A 20,000-nucleotide genomic window follows, 5' to 3' on the forward strand; every position below is an offset into this window, starting at 1 on the left:
AAATATTTCCAACCCTTCTCTCTTAATTCCCTCCTTCCTCTTTCTTCTCTCTCTCTCTCCCTCTCTCTCTTTCTCTCTCTCTCTCTATCTTTTTCTCTCCTTTCTTTTTCTTTTTCGTTCAAAAAATACAGAAAAAAAAAATATGATATTTTTGAAGATTAACGATAATTGAGAGCCGAGATAGTAGATTACTATTTTACTGAATGCAACATGCTTTTCCAACGACGTTAATAAATAAGTCGCGTTTAAATTTAAATAACATATGTGTCCGATGAATCCCGAGTGCCAAAAGTCATTAGCAACGATGAAAGAATTTAATTACGATCTCCCAATGTCGAGTAGTATAGCGACGGTCAATCGTTCAACATGGAAAGGAACGATGCGAATTACCGTTTCATGGAGAAAAAAAGAAAAAAAAAAAAAAAGAAAAGAAAAGAAAAAGAAAAACCTTACAATTTCTCGAGAATGATCTATGAATGTTTTTCTTTTTTCTCTCTCTCTCTCTCTCTCTCTCCCTTTCTCTCTCTCTCTCTTCTTATTCCTTCGGAGCTAGAAATTATTATCAACGTTCATCGGCCGTAAATATCTCGGGAATTAATAACGAGAAATCGTTCGAGTTAAATCGAATCGGTAGACGTATCTCATGAAATCTATAATAAATCCGCTCGATTCGGCAGCTGCGAAATTCCGTGCGAATTAATCTCCTCGATTAAAGGTATTAGCACGAGGATTCGTTCGACTCGTCGAAACGTTATTTATTGAAAAATGTATTTTTAACTGTTTTTTGACGGTTGGAAGAAGAAAAAAAAGAAAAAAAAAAAGAAAAAAAAAAAAAAAGAAAAATAATAATAATCAAAAAAAAAGGGAAAAAAACCGAGGGGAAAAAAAAAGAAAAGAAAAGAAAAGAAAAGAAAAATTAACGTGGGAACTCTCTTTTACGGCTCTTGGTGGACTTAATGGCTCGATCGAATTTGTTTTTTTTTTTTCCCTTAAGGTTAAGTTCTCTCCTTCGATGTCATTAATTAAATTGTTCGCGGAAAAAAAAAACAAAATAAAAGAATAAGAAGAAAGAAGAAAGAAAATGTATCGGTATCAACCAAGTTCATACGTTTTGAAGTTTACTTACAGAAAGTGTAGAGGGGGATAGCAGGATCTTCGATGGGAGATCAAAACGGGGGAACCATCCGTCGTCGTCTACGTCGACGTCGTCGTCGTCGTCGTCGTCGTCGTCTTCGAATGGAGCAACGATCGAACTGACTCTTGGATGCTCGGGAAAAGCTCTCAAAGAGAGCGTGTGCACGGTATATCCGAGGAGTTTCCGCTTACCGAAGTTCCTTCAAAAGTCACCGCTTTTTTTATACGAATACGATAAGAGCGTAAAAGCTAGGGAAGTTTATACGTCGTCGATGGTGAATATGTATATATATATATATATAAATACATATATATATATATAAAAAAAAAAAGAAATGTAGAGAAAATGGAACGATTTAGAGGACAGAGTTTTTGAAAATAGTCGATATTATATCTTCGGTGAAAGAAAAGTCTTTCGTCTCTTCCTCTTTTCCCTTTTATGGGTATTATATCTTCACTTTCTTTTATATCTCACCGATATCACTGTCTCTTTCTCTCTTTCTCTCTTTCTCTCTTTCTCTCTCTCTCTCTCTCTCTCTCTCTCTCTTTCTTTTTTTTTCTGTATATTTTTTAGTCTCGGCAATGATTTCTTTCAAAACATCAAAATAATAAAAATATATTTATTATACGTAGTTTTCTTCAAACACTATCCCGTAGAAAGAAATAGAGTTAACGATTAACGTTTAACGAATAACACTCGAAGAACTTTCTCTTACGAATTTTAATCGAGAGAAAATTTATTAGAATTATTATATCAGAAGTTCGTCGAAAAATTGTATGAACTTGTGGTAAATAATGCCTCGTAAATTATTTGAAAATTATAAGATATATTACGCATGTAGGCGTAAAATAGACGAGATGACGACGACGAGAAGGAGGAGGGCCAACTAGTCGCAAAGAGAGGGAATCGACGACGGTTTCGCGAGGACGTCGCGACGACTGGCGAACGCAGACTGACTCGAACCTGAGCCACGGCGGCTCTCACTCTTTCCCTCCCTCCCTCCCACCCTCTCACTCTCTCTCTCTCTCTCTCTCTCTTTCTCTCGACGTGACGCGCCGCGACGCTGCTCGTCCCTGCTACCCTCTCTCCCCTCCCTTCCTCACTCTCCCTCTCTCTCTCTCTTTCTGTTCTCCCTCTCTAGCTACCCTCATCGTTCCTCCCATTTTACCTTCATCTTCCTCTCCCTCTTCTTTTCTCGCTTTCCTTCCAACTCTACTTGCAACGCGCTCCTTCTTAAAACTCCTTCCTTCTTCTTAAACCATCTCTTCCTTCACCCTCCTCCTACTCCTCCTCCTCCTTCTCTTTCTCTTTTCCTTCTTGTTCCCTTTTTCTATCCTTTTTTTTCCTCTTGACCGCACTTAATGCATAGGAAAAGATTCCGCTCTTCGTACGGGCCCTCAAATCATGTTAATCTTTGAAATATCTTGCGAACGGAAAGAACGAAGAACGTTCGTTTAGTATTCCTATATTTGAGTTTTTATTTCAACATTTTGCCGAGGATACGACGTCCATCCGTATAATTGACTCTTTGTCGCGCCTGCGAATTCGGTCTACTTCGATTCTGTCATTTTAGAGCTGGCTTTTCATTCGATGGAACGGCCTGGCACGTTCTAAGGGTGGAGATTGGGATAGTTCTAGTTTGGGAAGTGAGAAAGAGGGAGGAATGGAGAGAGAGAAAGAGAAAGAGAGAGAGGGAGGGAGGAAGAGGAGGGGAAAGAGAGAGAGAGAGAGAGAGAGAGAAAGAGGAAGTGAGAAAGCGAGGGTGAACGTAGACTCGTAGGAGGAGGGGGTGGAGCGTCAAACTCGAGGGATGCAACAGTTGCTCATCTCGTGGCGACCACTTGACTACGAACGGGCCTATCGTCCTGCATTCTTCCTTTCAAACTCGTCGTTTTTTAATGTTTTCGTAACATCTATCGTATCTCAACGTTCAACTAATTAATGGATTATTACAATGAGTAGAAATATTCTCTGAGCCTGAGGATAATTCGAAAGAAAAATAAAAAGAAAGAAAAAGAAAAAAAAAAAAAAAATAGAAACGATACTCGAAACTACGTACTCTTTTCTTATCCGATCTTTTGCATTTTTTAAACGACGAAGAATTTAATCTTAAAAGCAATCCCGAATAATAAAAGTGAGCCAGTGAGAAAATCAGATAGATTTCGAGATAGACGAGCCCGTAGAATACCGAAAGAAAAACATGTAGAAACAGAGAAAGCACACGGCGATGAGAGACAGAGAGAGAGAGAGAAAGAGAGAGAGAAAGAGAGAGAGAAAGAGAGAGAGAAAGAGAGAGAGAGAGAGAAAGAGGAAGAAAGAAGAAGGGATGCAACAGTTGCTCGGGCTCGTCTTTTGCTACTCGTCTTGGAGCCGTCATCGGTCATGTAGAACTCGCGAGAAATGATAAACCGTCGACTACGAAGGTACGTGCTCTCTCGCGTGCATCCACGAGGAAATATCTTCTTCCTTCATGGTTTTTCGACTTTTTATTTCTCATTTTATACATAGAATTTATATAACTATGTATAAATAACTCGTATGACATGTCCGATGTAATACACACTCTTATCACTAGTAACGAACTAGACAATACCATATTTTCTAATATAATATTATCTTACAAGACAAGACGTAATTAGGCTTGCTTGCTTTTTTCCTTTCTTCCTTCCTTCTTTCTTTCTTTTTTCGTTCATCTCCTTTTTTTCTTTCTTTCTTTTTTTTTTTATTTTTTTTTAACATAAGAACAAAACAAAAAGAAATAAAAAAGAACAAAAGAAAAAAGTACGATAGAGTTTTTAATGCATCGTCCTTTTTCTCTCTCTCTCTCTCTCTCTTTCTCTTTTCTTTTTCCTCCCACCAAGTGCGAAAATTTCATCGAGAAAGTATATATATATATATACATATATATTTCTACGACACATCGGTACGGGCAACGTCAGTGTACATTTTAACAACGTTTCATCTCCTTCTTGTTATCATCGGGTGGTCTACGAGCGAATACGTTTCCTCGTAAATACATACGTATGTATGTATGTCTATGTATATATGTACGACGTATCAGAGAAAAACTTTTGAAGGAACCGACGAGAGGCAACCGAGAACGTCGAGCAGTTGTTTTGCACGCAACCCTTTCATATGTCCCCTAGCGGAGATGAAAGATGGGACAAAGAGGAGTTCGGTTTCGAGTTGAATAGACGGAAAGAGGGTAGATGGAAAGACGAGAAGGGAAACCCGAGAAAGGAAGGGAGAGAAAGAGGGTGGGTGGGAGAAAGGGAGGGAAAGAGAGAGAGAGAGAGAGAGAGAGAGAGAGAGAGAGTGAGAATGAGGCAAGAGACGCAACAGTTGCTCGTCGTACGCTCCTACGTTACGTTGTGAGCTGTCTTCGCTACTCTTTGCGTATCTACGAAAGCACAAAGAATCACTGTTTGCCTTTTCACGTCTCCCTTTTGCGACGCCCTGACAGTATACACCGACCCTACGGTGGGTCATCCCTTTTTTTCTTCTTTAACGTTAAAATAATTGTAAATCGCTTCTTCCCTTCGTCCGTCACTTATTCTTTATGTACATCTGAAATTTTTCACATTTCTCTAATCTAGATATTACAGGGAGAAAACTTTTCCATTTTTTTATGTGTGTGTGTGTGTGTGTGTGTGTGTGTGTGTGTGTGTGTGTGTGTGTGTGTGTATGAACATGGCTGGAGAAAGGGGACAATATTTATCCTCTTCCCATTTTAATCTTCCTTCGAAAAAAAAAAAAATAAATGAATAAATAAATACAGTAAAATATTCATCAAATATCTTTATGATTTCATGAACCAACTTGTATCTCTATATTCGAACATTAAATTATATTCGAATATCCGGAAAGAAAAGAGACTTTCGTGTAACTTCTTTTATTATCTTCTCTTTTTTTTTCCTTTTTTATTTTTATTTACTTATTTCTTATCCTTTTTTTTTTCTTCTTCTTCTTCTTTTTTTTTATAATAAAGATTCGATCTAATCGATTACCCGAAGCTCAGTCGACTATCCGCAAGACGTGTGTACGTGTATTTATATCGCGGTTTCCCGAAGCGTTCCGGTTTTCATCGAATCCCGCTAGTTAGGTAGCGTATTGTAAAAGCGGAGAGACGGAAAGTGGCGATGGTGCAGCTGCTAGCGCGGATGCAACAGTTGCTCGTCTGTCGCCTCGCCAACCTACTCTCTCTCTCTCTCTTTCTCTCTCTCTCTCTCTCTCTCCCTTTCGCTCTTGCTCTCTCTCTCTCTCTCTCTCTCTCTGTCTCTTTTCCTCTCTCTCACCGGAGCAGTGCTCTCACACTCACACAGAAATACGGTCATACGAGTAGACAGAGAGGCACACACGTAGACGAGAGTAACGCCAGGATGCCGCGTCAGGACGCCGCCGGAAGGAGGGTGGCGTCGCGACGCGTCGCTGCGCCCGTCCACAGCTTTATGTTCCTCTTGGGAATTCCACTCTCACACCATCTTCGATCCACCATTTCTCGGCACTGATCCACACATATACACATACACATACACACACATACATGCGGTCATAGACGCGCACCCGCCCGCTCGCTAACGTGTATGAAAGCGTAAATGTGTTCAGAAACGACGCCGAGCGCTAAACGTCGGATGTCGGTGCACAAAGGCCGGCTGATGAGCTAGATGCGAAAGTTGCCGGCGATAATTATTATTGTTAGCAACGGTGTCGGCGTACGTACGATCCGTGCCGGTTGAAACTCCTATCCGGTCGATATGCTATCGCCTCTATCTCGCATGCTCCCTGGCGCCGACAGGGTGTTCGTTCAACGAAACATATGAAAGGGGGAGAGAGATAGACTTAAAACTCGAAAGAATATTAATTAGGGTTGCGTCGATTGGTAATACTGATCGATGATGATGGATCGTCGATACCATACTCTACGAGTCATAATCATTTGTATCATTACTTATCATGATCATTCAAATGTGTCCGATTGTTCTGTAAACTTGGTGTACTCGTTGATGTGAAAAAAGAAAAAAAGAAAAAAGACAGAAAGACATGCAGCAAAAAATAAGACATGCAAAAATTGTTTTCTCGATAAAAGAAATAATGTTGTTATAATCTCTCGCGTATTGAAGCGAATCGTGTGACGCTATTACGTTTAAATTATTTTCGAAAGAGAGAGAGAGAGAGAGTATCTTGTTCAACGGTGTCGTTTCTATCTGCCACGGAAGAACCGCGCAACCAATCCCACGAGTGCGATTTGTAAACGAGTTGTATTTGTTGTTAATGTGGCGTAATACATGGCGTATGTGGAACGACAGAAATTACACCGGTGGGCTCGATGTATTCCTATCCTAAAAGCAAAACGGCTTTTAAATACGTGAAACGAAACGACCTTTGAGCTGATCTCTTCGCTTTTACATGAGAGACCCTCGCCGATAATCGAAAGTCCATCCGTCGGATCGAGCTCTTTTCCGTTTTGCGAAAAAGTCGTTCTCGGAGATCGCACGAGACAGTAAATTTATATACTGAAACCCGAGAGTGTGAGAGAGAAAGAGAGAGAGAGAGAGAGAGAAAGAAAACGCGTCTCGATATTTTACGGCCGAGCGTAAATTTTATACATAAATTTATCCTTGCGCTCTCTCTTTTTAATATTTCGAAAGATGTAGATATGTAGAGATACCTGCATAGGTAGGTAGGTATACGTATACTTCAAACCGATCCATTTCCGATCGAACTCTAGCGCAGAAATCGTATTGCAATAGGCCAGTAACAGCTACGGTACTAGGCATTGCGCCGCAAGCGGAAAGTTTTCCGTCGTTTATTGGATCAACTTCTACGGCCGTCGACTGGATACACGCAACGTTTTGACGTTCGACCGATCGCAATAGAAGGGAATATCGAGTGGACCCACAAATTACGTTCGCTCGATCAACAACTAACAATTCCATTGAACGCCAGTATATTGTGCATGCAATATCTGCATAGAAGCCGCGCGACACTCTTTGCTTCTCTCACGCTCTCGCCTACAAATTCTCTTTGATTAACGAGAAATGAAACATTTTTCTCGTATCTTTCTCTCTCTCCCTCCCTTCCTCTCTTTCTCTCTCTCTCTCTCTCTCTCTCTCTCTCTCTCTCTCTCTCACCCCGTTCCTCCCATTTATACTTATTCTACAATGTCCATCAAATTTCCAGAAACATAATATATAATCGCTCATATGGTATTTAATACAACAATGCATATGTAGTTTAAAATATTAAAAAGCCCCTGTTATCGATCGAAACCGGCCATTGAATGCGACTCCGAAATGACGTTCCATTTATTCTGAAATTTCGTATAGGAACAATCGATCACAATTTGAACGAGCATAGCGAGCTCTAGCAACTTTGTTCTCAATACCCGGGCGCATCACGAGTGTGTATGAGTGTGTACACGCATTATTATAAACAAAATTGAATAACAGAAAGTCACTTTTTCATCGATCCTTTCCTTTGATGAAAATTTCGAAAATGAACAAAAAAAAAAGAAAACAACAGAAAGGAGAAGAAAAAGAAAAAAACAAATTAAAAAGACATATATATTTTATATATATATATATATTAGGGGGACCGGAAAGTAATGTCGCTTTCTTAAATTAAATTCGAACGAATAAATTTTTAACAAATTTTTATTTTTAATCACAATCAAATATCGACATGCGCAGAAACGACATTACTTTCTGGTCCCCCTTATTATTTTTTTTTGTACGCAAATATTGCGCGTACAAAAAATTTTTCAAATGATTTATGCAAAAGTACCGAATATCGAAAGACCATTATTGATCACAAAGATCTATCTATAGGAGAATCGCGATAGGTTCTCGATAAGACGTTCCTTGTTCTCGATCGTAAGCGTGATTTGCGATTAGGTAGGACGTCGATGCTTAATCCGAATAGTCCGAAGGTACTCGGCCGTCTAGGATTACATGGTCGCCACGAAGGTATCTACAAGATATTCCCGCGTAACCGCAGACTGAAGAATAGACGTGCTATTCCGTGTAGAGAAACTACCGCCAATTCCTAACCCAAACTACTCCGGACTCTCTTGTACGAGCTGGATTACATTACAGCCGCGTGAATAATCCGCCAGGTAGTTACGCGCCCGAAAATAGCGCGGACCACGCGCTACAAGCCACCTTTCCCCTCCCCCTCCACTCTCTCTCTCCCGTCCCCTCCATCCTCTCTTCTCTTCCCCTCCCTGGAAACAATTCCGTGCATCTGCGTAATTTTACAACGGTACACAGTACTCTCTTTCTATTTCTCTTTCCTACATTATACAGGTCCTAGCAAAAACGTTGATAAAGTTTCCAACCACGTGATAAAGTACAGCGACGAGGTTGTGCTTTTCGAAGAACACAAAAACCAACTTACTTTTAATAACGTCAATCAAATTAGTCAAATATCGTATACTACGTGTTATCCTACATCGTAAAACGTCTTCTCTTCTTCCCCGCCTAACCATTCGCCGTCCTCCCCCCTCCTCTCTCTCTCTTTCTCTTTCTCTTTCTCTTTCTCTTTCTCTTTCTCTTTCTCTCTCTCTGCCCCCACGCGCCCACAATTTTGAATTACTTTATCTCGACCGGTATATATACTATAACAACTTGCGCGATGTTATTTTGATTCTATTACTTTAACAAATCTCCAAGATTTCGTGGGCAAAAATTTTAATTAAAAGCGCTGGCAACTTGCGCTACGCTTGAAAGGAAGAAAAAAAAAAAGAAGAAGAAGAAGAAAAGATAAGGAAAAAGAAAAATGAAAGGAAGAAAATGTAATTCCTCGGAAACAATTGGAAGACTTCGCCGTACTTATAAAATAACAAGAATCTGCATAAAGTCAAGCATTTCGATCGAGCACATTTGGATGCTTAGTTGATTCGAGTCGATACGCAGTTTCCCTTGGCTTTCTGGAAGCAAGTAGCATCGACGACGCTGTCATAGACCGGATGTTTCTCAAGCATGCAGCAACTAATGTCAAGAAAGCGGTCAACACGAAGTAGCCATCGGAAATTTGTCGATTGCAAGAGCAACTTGAGCACGTTCGTATATATCGAAATCCACGCAGATGTTCCTGATCGGACAAAGTTACGGTGTCGTAGTTGAGAGGTAACGTTTCCGGATGACTCTAACGCGACAGATTCTACTTCGAGTCGTGAACGCATTGTTCCTCACTCAGCATCAGCATCTTTTTGAATAGACATCGTGAATAGAAATTTCATAAATTATATTTTAAAGAAGAAAATATATATATATATATATTTTTTTAAGAAAAAAAAAAAAAAAAAAAACAAAACAAAACAAAATGACGACTCATAATCCAAGAATTGAACCGTTGATTGAAAAAGAAAGTTCATTTTATGAGAAAAATTATTTCTTATTACAAATTACCATAAAATTTATGCTTTTAATAATCAATTCACAATGAATATCTCTTAATATCAGTATAAATTTGTTATTAGTAATTTCAACTTGACAACGATATTTATTGAGAGTTAATTTTAAAAGTGAAACGAGTCCATTGGCGCATAACAAAATCATAATTTTTTTCATCTAACCACGGATAATCATTATTGTTTAATAAATTTACATGAAATAAGACCACAAAAAATATAAAATAAATCTATATTACTGCTTATCAATTTTTTTTTTGTTTTATTGTACCATTTCGAAAGAAGTGTGAATTGTTGAAATAAAACAAATAAGTAAATAAATAAAATATTCAATTTTTTTGTTATTATAATTATATTCCATTCAAAGAAAATCAATTTTTTTCAACAAATCATTGTTTTTAAAAGTAAGGCAAATCAATTGGCCCACACCCAAACCATGATTTTTTTCATCTAACACAGATAACCATTAACTGAATATTAAATTTACATGAAATAAGATCACAAAAAATATAAAAATGCTCTATTATTGCATGCCAATATTTTCAAACTCATTCAAATGCAAAACCATTTAAATATCAAGGAATAACATAAAATGGACTTGTAGCAATTTCAAAATTAACGCCGCAATTATCTAACGTGTCTTATTGAATTTAGCTTAAATAATTGTTTCTCATTGGACTGGTATAATATCTATACTCAAAGTTTCGACTTTATTTAAATCATTGTATAATAAAGTTACGGATCGTGAGAGACGAAGGGCTCGACGGCGCAGTACAACTTGCCGCCGCACTATCACCGTACATAGATGAGGGGGGTCCCTGTGATTTATGTACCACAGCGTGTTCTAATGGGGATTAGTAAACGAGGTCTGGCTGATTTACACGGCTCACCAGCGCCAGTACGCTACCATAACGTCAGAAAAACGATAATTTGAATTTCCAAACGAACGGGCAGGCCCTCTCGAAACTTCTTTCCTCCGATGAGGATCGAAATGCTTTAATACGATTTCGAAAGTGCACGAACTACCTATATATACATATATATATATATATATATATATATACATATATATATATATACATATATATATGTATATATATATATACATATATATATGTATATATATATAGCTGGTACTTTATATTATAATTACGCGCTCGTCGTCGTTCGTCCACGATCTTAATATCATAATCGATGCAAATCCGATTTGCATTCGCGACATACGTTCGCCAAGTTTTTAACGTCGCGATGCTTGTAACTTAGTTAAATGCATTTAATCACCGTCCAGGTTTAATTAGACTAAATACGCTTACGCTTCATGAACGATGCAAACAGAATTTGAAGTTTCCAGGCATTAGTTTATTTCAGTCTCTTCTTTCTTTTTTTTTTTTTGTGTTTTATTCTTTTTTTTTTTTTCTTTTTTTTTTTTTTTCTTTTTTTTTTTTTTTTTTTTTTTTTTTGTCACGACAAGCTTTTCACGCGATATTTGTGAATGTACGTTAATTCGTTTACTTACTGGAGAAAAAAAAATTCATCGTGCCATCGAATCGCGACGGTATTACCTTGCCATAAATAGAAGGAGAAACATCGTCGAACTATTTTTAAGGTAATTGAAAAATTCATTATAATTAATTCAAATTGTCGATAAAATCGACATAATTCGAGATTCTTGCCGCTATCAATTCAACGATTAATAAATTTTCTACGATTTCAATTTAAATATTACATGTAAAAGTTATAAATAAACATAATAAATAAATCCTCATCGGATAATCTTGTAATAATTCGAATAATTTAAAATACTTTAACGCTCCTATTATTCCATATATATATATATATATATATATATATATATTTGTTTTTTTGTTTTTTTTTTTTCACATTTCTACGCATCCACATGCAGAAGACTTTGGATAACTCGTTCTTGCAAACTTTCCCCTTCCGATGTATCTACCAGTCAACGTTTACATTAACCTCTCGCATTGTAAGTCTCGTAGAAAAGCTCGCAACGTCGAGGCAAGGGCCCCTTTGGATCTTTGGATCGTCGAGGATTTCGATCGGCGGGTAGTCACGAGGAGAAAAGGGAGTCCACGTGTTCGCACCCACCGCACCGTATAATACATAATGTTCTTGCTAGCTCGTAGAATGTACAAGGTTTCGGTTCGTACATCCATCTCCCGTGTCATAAGCACACCAGGTCTCTTCTACCGACGAACGGAAAGGAAGATGAGGAGTAAGAGGAAGAGTATGGCGATGAGAGGGAGCGTGGAGCTAAAAGGTAGCGCCGAGGTAAAACATTGTCGATTTTTCTTGCATAGGTGTTATGTGTTTTTGATAAATGGTGCTTCGACTATCGGCTGTGGCTGTAAGGATGATGTGCTGCTGGTTGAAGTCGATCATAGAGAGGAGAGAAAGGTGAGGAGAGAGAGAAGAGGTCTCGGTTCCTATTCCTCCTCCTCCTCCTCCTCCTACTACTCCTCCTACTCCTCCTTCTCCTACTCCTATTCCTCCTTCGAAACGAGTACGATCGCCTAGCCATTGTTTTCGCGAGAGAATTTTCGTTAATAATCATTCTTGGCCGCTTTAATACGCGTACTCCAACATCCGGCCGTCGGTGAAATTAACCTAATGCTTGGATACTAAACAGAAAGCGCGCGCGAGATAGAGAGAGAAAGAGATATATATCTCTTTAGCGGCCGCGTCGCTCTTCCTTAAGTTTAGCAATTCGCTTACTATTATACTACCTAAACGCTATATATATTCAAATTTTCCTAGATAAATTATCTTACGTTTTAAGAGAGTTGATATTAATAGCTTCGCCTAACGATTTAAATGATGACGCAATGACACTCGAAAAATCTTCGAACAATAGGGGAAAAAATGAAGGTGAATGCGTGAATGACGTGTAATGAAAGCATTGTGTTTTTTGTTCACGAATAAAAAAAAAAAAAAAGAAAATAGAAAGAAAGAAAAAAAAAAGATCCTCAAAAAAAGAAAATAAAAATATGATCCTCGAGAAAAATTCCTTTTTTTTTTTTCTTTTATATCTCTCCCCCTCTCCTGCCACTCCTATCCCCTACCCCCTACTCCCCCGTTACCGTTTATTTCTTCAAACAGTTAGAGGTATGGCTTCACTCTGAGAAATATTACCATACATGCATAAGCAATCAAGACATTTGGGTGTTTCCATTTAAGTGCCCCATCGCCTTATACCGATGTCACTACTGTCTGTAACAAGATATATTTTCAAATATTTCCTGAATTTACAAATGGAACAGTCGATTATACGAAATGATTTTCAACAAACTTTCAAAGATCAAAATAAAAGAAATGATTTATTCGCAAAATTAATTGTGAATACGTTCCAAATTTGATCTCGTTCCTATTAACGCGCCTAATGATTCATGGCTCGTTAAAAAAAAAAGAAAAAAAAAAAACAAGAGACGGAGAGAGAGAGAGAGAGAGAGAGGAGAAAAAATGAATCGATTAAAAAAAAAGAGGGGGGCTACTATTCGAATTGCGAAACGAAAGTAACCGACCGTTTAACGTGAAGGTCCGGCGCGCATTAGAGCCGCTAAATGGCCATTTCCTTGGAAGGTGCGTCGCATTAATATCGATCAGTTTTCTTGAAAGGAACGTCACATCAATATCAATTTATGCCTATGAGTAATAAAGGATCGCGTGCTTACTACCATAGGGAAGTCGTGTCCCATCCTCCCCTACTTCTCTCTCTCTCTTTCTCTCTCTTTTTCTCTTTCCCCCCTTTTTCTAACTCTCGCTCCAGTACCATCCCAAAGCTTACCCTCCCGATACATCTCTCATATTTTCCCTGCTCACCCCTCGTTCTCGTTCGATCGTATTAACTCCCTTGATTGTCCGTCCATTTCCCAGCGTGAATCAATTAATTCGAACTACGGTCGATCAATTGATCGACGACGAAATAATCGAGGTTAAAATTATATAGCTACGTGACGATAAAATAAGGAACAAAGAAGAAAGTTTGAGCTTCGATGGAACGAAATAAACTTTCTTCTCGGGGAAAATTAATCGAAAAATAAGACTCTCCGATCGATATTAATTCGGAGAAAGAGAGGGTTGGTTGGTGGTCGTACATATTTTCGTATGCGACTGAGTGAAACAGAGAGAAGGAGAAGGAGGAGGAGGAGGAGGAGGAGGAAGTGCGAGCGAGCGAGATAGAAAGAGGGGGGAAAGGAAGGAGGGAGAAGGAGAGAGGAAGGAAGAAATCTATACCTTTTTCATTCCACCAGCAGAGATAGAAAATAAACGTACATTCATTGACTACATCGAAAGAGAAAATATACCTATTCAAAGACTTTCGTTACCTACTCCACTCAGATAAATACACCATCTTGCCAGCTATTTAATTAATCGACGAATGAAATACGAAGAAAATGTATTGAAAATATGTCGACGTGGGGAAAAAGGAAGGAAGAGAGAGAGAGGGGGGAGAGGGGATAGAGGGGGGTAGAGGGGGAGAGTCAAAGAAGGTAAGTAGTAGAGTCATTCCTCCGAGCAGAGCCATATTCCTTAACTGAAATACACTTAAAAAGAAAGAGGAAAAAAACTAAGAAGATGCAAAAAAGAGGGAGGAAAAAAAAGAAGAAAGAAAAAAAGAAACAGAAATAACGTAAAGAAGCATCGGGAAAATTTGCGTTACCTATACGTGCAAAGAAATTTAAATTGCCATCGACTTCGCGCGTTGAGATACGCCGTGCTCGGTTGTATTAAAAAAAAAAAAAAAAACTGCTCGTCGAGCGATGTGAATATTCTGAGAGAATTCTCGACGAAAGCGAGTCAAAAGGACATCGTGGTTTTTGCCTCTCGTACTCTTACGATTTTCAATGAGCTCTCGTCCTCGTCTCGATCAGGCACGGCTGATCATCTTAAGAAACAGTATCATTCGTTACAAGTGAGATCCATTTTCGCGGTGAAAAACAAATCAAAATTTTCTTATTAATCGACATCAACGAATGAACTCTATCGAACTATATGTAAAAGCTAATCCCATTTTCGAGACTTATTTTCGTTTAAATCATTTTTCCAAGAAAAAAAACGACGAAGAAAGAGATAAAAAAAAGAAAGGAAAAAAAATAATAAGGTAACATCCAATGTTGCAATTTCCGATGAGTAATCACGTTGCGATTAGAAGACCCATTTTGGGTGCGGTAATATGAGCACGGCAGGTCTTTGTTAGTCGATACTATCATGAGATAAGCCGCTTTTGATAACCATAGGTCATTCTATCTAAAAATGATCTTTTCCTTTTCCTTTTTCTTTCTTCTTTCTTTTTTTTTTTTTTAATTTCTAATTTTCTTCGAAATCAAAACGTATCTCTCCTACTATTTGATTATAAATGAAAAATGTTATTAAATCATGCGCTAAGTATTGGAAAGATTTAATTTATGTTATTTACTTACTTGCTACTTGAAAAGTTTTATGATGGGACGAAAAAATACTCGTCGGTGCTCTAGGTCGAAATTGTGATATATTGATCCATTGAAGATTGGGTATTATCTCATCGACGATCTTCCATGATACACTCATTTTTAATTCACGATAGAATCGATAAAATAATAATAAAGAAAAACATTCGCTAAGAAAGCTCACCGATTCTCTAATCTCTAACGATTGTGGCGGAACTAAATTTATAATATTTAAAATCTTATGTTAATTACATATATATATATTAGCAGTCTGTACAACTGTAAAAAAAAAGAAAAGAGTAACCTTATACAAAGAATTATTGAGGACAACTGCTTTTACGCACACTCATACAAATAACGTTCTTCAAAAGTCAATATAAATCGCGAAACGCGTAAATATTTAGTTTATCAAACAAATCCTGTCTCCATTATATGATACTTCTTTTATCGCATCACACGAAAAAATCGATTCATATAATAATGCCTCGTGCAAGTTACCAATGATAATCTGTAAAATAAAATAAAAACAAGATTGTTATTACATATGTATATATTTATGTTCCAAATAAAATTGTTGGTTTATGAAATATGAATATAAATGAATTATACATTCATTTACTCTTTTTATTTTCATTTCTCTCTCCCTCCCTCTCTCTCTCTCTCTCTCTCTCTCTCTCTCTCTATATATATATATATATATATATATATATTTGTAGGACATCTTTTTCTTTCTCATTTTCTTTCTCTCTCTCATTTCACTACTCGCTCGATCTCTCTCTTTCTCTCTCTCTCTCTCTCTCTCTCCCCCTCTCTCTCTATCTCCCCCCTCTCTCTCTATCTCTCTCTCTATGTACACATTTAGCATATATATATATATATCGATGCACGTGTATACGAAAGTCAAATATGAGAAGAAATGCGATCGATAACAATTAATTAATTAACAATGATTAACATAAGTGTCCTCGCAACGTGAGAAAAGCAACGATATAATGAAAATATGTCCTGAAAGTTCGAAAACGTTTATACCGTGTCATATCTGCGGCAAGGTACAGACGTGTCGATTTTATTTATTGATTATACGTCGAATACGACACTGTCACGATTTACGAACATTACTTCGTAGAAATAATACATTTAATAATCAATTAATATAACAGAATAAGGTGTACGTCAGTGAAAAATAAACTAATTACCTACTAATTATGACGACGATGTATAGATATTACGTCTATTTCACGATCACAATGGCGACTGAATTGCCGAGCCGTAACGAATCTAGCCGAGAGTGACCGAATCTCACCGAGCACACATAGAAGTACCATTTTACATATGGCAACCTAGTAAATTTTCGATTTATTCCTCGAAAATATGGAAATTGTAAAAATACGATATACGAATTCAAAAACCATCAAAATAAACAATTTACTGTTTAAAACTATCAAAATACATCACTAATATATGATGTATATATATATATATATAAATATATATAAATTAAATTTAGAAAAATAATACAAAGATATAATATGCGTAATATATGTTACTTTTATTATCGCGAATATTTTTCTAACGCAATATCGATATAATTTGCGACTATTAGTACGTGGAAATTACGCATTCGACAATCGATTGTTGTATTAAAAGATGTACAATAGAATAAAAACTACTACTTACATGCAATTAAGAAAAAGATATTCGTGACAGGTAGGAAAATATTAACTGACCTTCTATACGTTCATCATATAGTTGACAATCCTTCCGCTCGTACGTGGAGCGCCACTTTCAATATGACTAATATTTCGATTTTTTCCAAATATCTATTTTTACGATTTATTACACGAAAATACAAAATTTGTAAAAATATGATATACGAACTCAAAAACCATAAAAATAAACGGTTTATTGTTTCAAAACATAGAAATGAATCACTAATGGACGATATACAATATATATATATATATATATACATATAAAACTTCTAGTAAAATAATATAAAGTGAGACTTAATATACGGATGTAACTTTTATTTTCGCAAATATTTTTCTAAAGCGATATCGATATGATTTGCGAATATCAGTTCATGAAAATCACGCGTTCTAGAATCAATTGATTTACTAGAAGATGTGCGTTAGAAAGAGATCACTAATTATCTACAATTATGAAAATGACATTAAATCTGTACTAACTAGAAATGAATTAACATGATTTTATCAAATAGTTGACGATCTTGCCGCATCTTCATTAAGCGCCAATTTCGAAATGCCTGTTTTTTCGATATTTCAATATTTCAAAATATCTTCACGATCTATTTCAAAATATAAATATTTCAAAAATATTATATATATATATGAGCTGAAAACTCATTAAAATAAATTGTTTATTAGTTCAAACTATGAAAATAAATAAATATTATATTAATGCATTTGAATTACATTCCATTTAAATAATATTAAAAGTTATCATGTAAATATACACAGACACACACAAATGCTTATTCTCTTGCTTATTTGAACGATTGTAACTTGGATAATTGGTTAAAATGAGATTCGAATTAGTTGTAATAATAAAAAATAAAATTTTCTCATTCCACAGTTCATTAAGAAATCACATTAAGAAATAAAACGAGGATAGAAAATTGTCCATGTTCAACGTTTTTCCACTTACCGTTGACTGATTTTTCAATAATCAAGAAATTACCGTTTGTAACCTGACACAGTTAAACTCACAGATATCCTTAATGAAGAGATCGGATAAATGACTATTCTTTTCTAAAAAAAAAGGAACGGTAATAAGAACGTAGCTATTACGTTTGACTCTGATTTCGTTAGGACTCGACGTCGACGAGTAACGAACGTAGAAAGAAAATAATATTTTTCTTAATAAGCCGATATTCTTTCAACGGCTCAGTTGGATACCTTTATTCTAGCTCGTTACGACTATTTCTCTCTATCTCTTTCTCGTTCTTGTTTATTTCCAAAGCGATACCAAACGTGTATGTATATATTTAACTCCCTCGTCGTTTCAATCGAACGGGAAGAAAATAAGTAGCATGCTGGTTCCGTCATGATCCGTCAATTCACGAAAGGGTGAATTTATATATATTTCCAACGTTACTCAATGAGGATACAAGGTATTTCAGTATATCGCAATTATATCAAAACGGTGAAACGGAGGTGGAGGTGATGGTGGATGGAAGGAACAGGGAAGGACTGGGAAGGCTGGAAAGCAGCCGGAGATTGAGTCGAGGCTCATAACTCTTGCCGGTCGTAACGTTCAGCTGCAGACTGCTCGGCCCTGCGTTTCATAGGCCGCCAGATGTTACGTACCTACATATCAGCAGGTACCACTTCACGTGCGCGTACGTATTCATTACTAAATTACAGGCGTGGCAAGAGAATGAGAGAGAGAGAGAGAGAGAGAGAGAGAGAGAGAGAAAGAGAGACTGCGTGTAAGTGTAAGTTAGTGCGTTTCAACCGCGAATTGCCGATGGCACGTAAAACAACGTGGTTTGTTCATGTTTGTTTAGCAACGGTCACTCTCTCTCTCTCTCCTCTCTCTCTGTCTCTCTCTCTTGTGCTGCTGCAGGCTATTTCTCGTTTACTCTTTGTATGTATACATATGTATGTTGAAAGTGCTGAAAAAAGAGAGAAAGAGAGAGAGAGAGAGAGAGAGGAAGAAGGAGAGAGAAAGAGAAAAAGAAAAAGAGAAAGACTTGAATCTCGTATGGTACCTCTCAACCATTCCCGACGTTACCACATTTTTTTAAATAATCGTGCAAGTAAGAGGATTATTTTTCCGATTTGCCTTCCAATCCTTCTCTCCAACATTCCCGTGAATTAACGTCGAAGCCTTTTCGTTGCTCGAGAAAGAAGACCTTGCCGATTCTTTTTTATAAAACGAGCTTGCCCCTCGTGGAAATTCTCGAAAAATTCATCCCTCAAATGAATAACGTTCTGACGTGCTAGTGCAGACTGATCTACAGACATGATTGACATAAAGAATTATATGGGAAGTCATTAACGCGTAGGATATCAATGTGTTTTATCCATTTAAATTCCTTTCAAGTGGATAGCGTCTCGTATTTTCAAGTACCACCTTCAACTACCTCTAAACCTTTTCATTCATGCGTTATCAGGAAAAATATTTCGATGAAAAGTTATTCAAATTAATAAGAAACTTTGGAAACTTGTACGATGATATATATTTTTCTTTTTTTTTTTTCATTTTATTTCGTATTATTAGATTCTACCTACGTGAAAAGCATTTTGTATCATTTTCTTAACCCCCAAGCGAAACGTCCCTTTTGTATGATATAAGATATAATAAAAATAAAACAAAAAAAGATAAAACAAGAAAAGAAAAGAAAAGAAAAGGAACAGATAATCAGTCTCCGTGGGGGTATATTTTCTACATTATATATTTGTCGTCATCTTCTTTTTATTATCCCAAAGGATACGAAGCTAAGACGAGAAGTGTTGTTTACACTTTCGTTATTCGACGCCGGTATGCAATTATCTTTTCTACGCTTCGCGAACGAACGAGAAAGAAAGAAAAGATTTTTTTTTTCTTTTCCTTCCCAACAGCGAAATGGCGAAAAATTCAATCTTGCTTTCCACGCACGCGTTCGCTCTTTCTCTCTCTTTCTCTCTCTCTCTCTCTCTCTCTCTTTTATCTCTATCTTCCTTCTTTCATACTACAGAAGTTCTCTCACCGCGTAAACCCGTCGGCTGGAAGTTGGAAAATGAATACATACATTTCTAAAAAATGGCAAGAAAGACTGCCGCACGACGATCTCTCATTAGAATTTTCATTATTGCATTCGCGATAAAGAGAAATTATTGATATACCTATCGTTAGAGCAATAAGTTCGACCGTATCCATAATAATATTAATAATAATAATAATAATAATATTAATAATAATAATAATAATAATATTAATAATAATTATTATTATTATATATCTACAGGTATACGCAGAGACAGTTTAATGTTGTGAACTTCTCGAC

At 36.8% G+C, this 20,000-nt stretch overlaps 1 protein-coding gene across 3 annotated transcripts in view; it reads right to left on the reverse strand.

Moving 5' to 3' along the window:
- LOC118442740 (uncharacterized) overlaps positions 1–2,076 on the reverse strand; it is a 275,147-nt gene extending 273,071 nt beyond the window's left edge. For all 3 annotated transcript variants that reach the window (XM_035868739.2, XM_035868738.2, XM_035868737.2), the window contains exon 1: positions 1,127–2,076. The gene's annotated coding sequence lies outside the window, so the exon portion shown is untranslated. The remainder of the gene's footprint in view (positions 1–1,126) is intronic.
- Positions 2,077–20,000: the final 17,924 nt, after the last annotated feature.

Source organism: Vespa mandarinia, chromosome 24, assembly GCF_050613455.1.
Source record: "Vespa mandarinia isolate Hongniang chromosome 24, ASM5061345v1, whole genome shotgun sequence".
NCBI classification, from domain to species: Eukaryota; Metazoa; Arthropoda; class Insecta; order Hymenoptera; family Vespidae; genus Vespa; species Vespa mandarinia.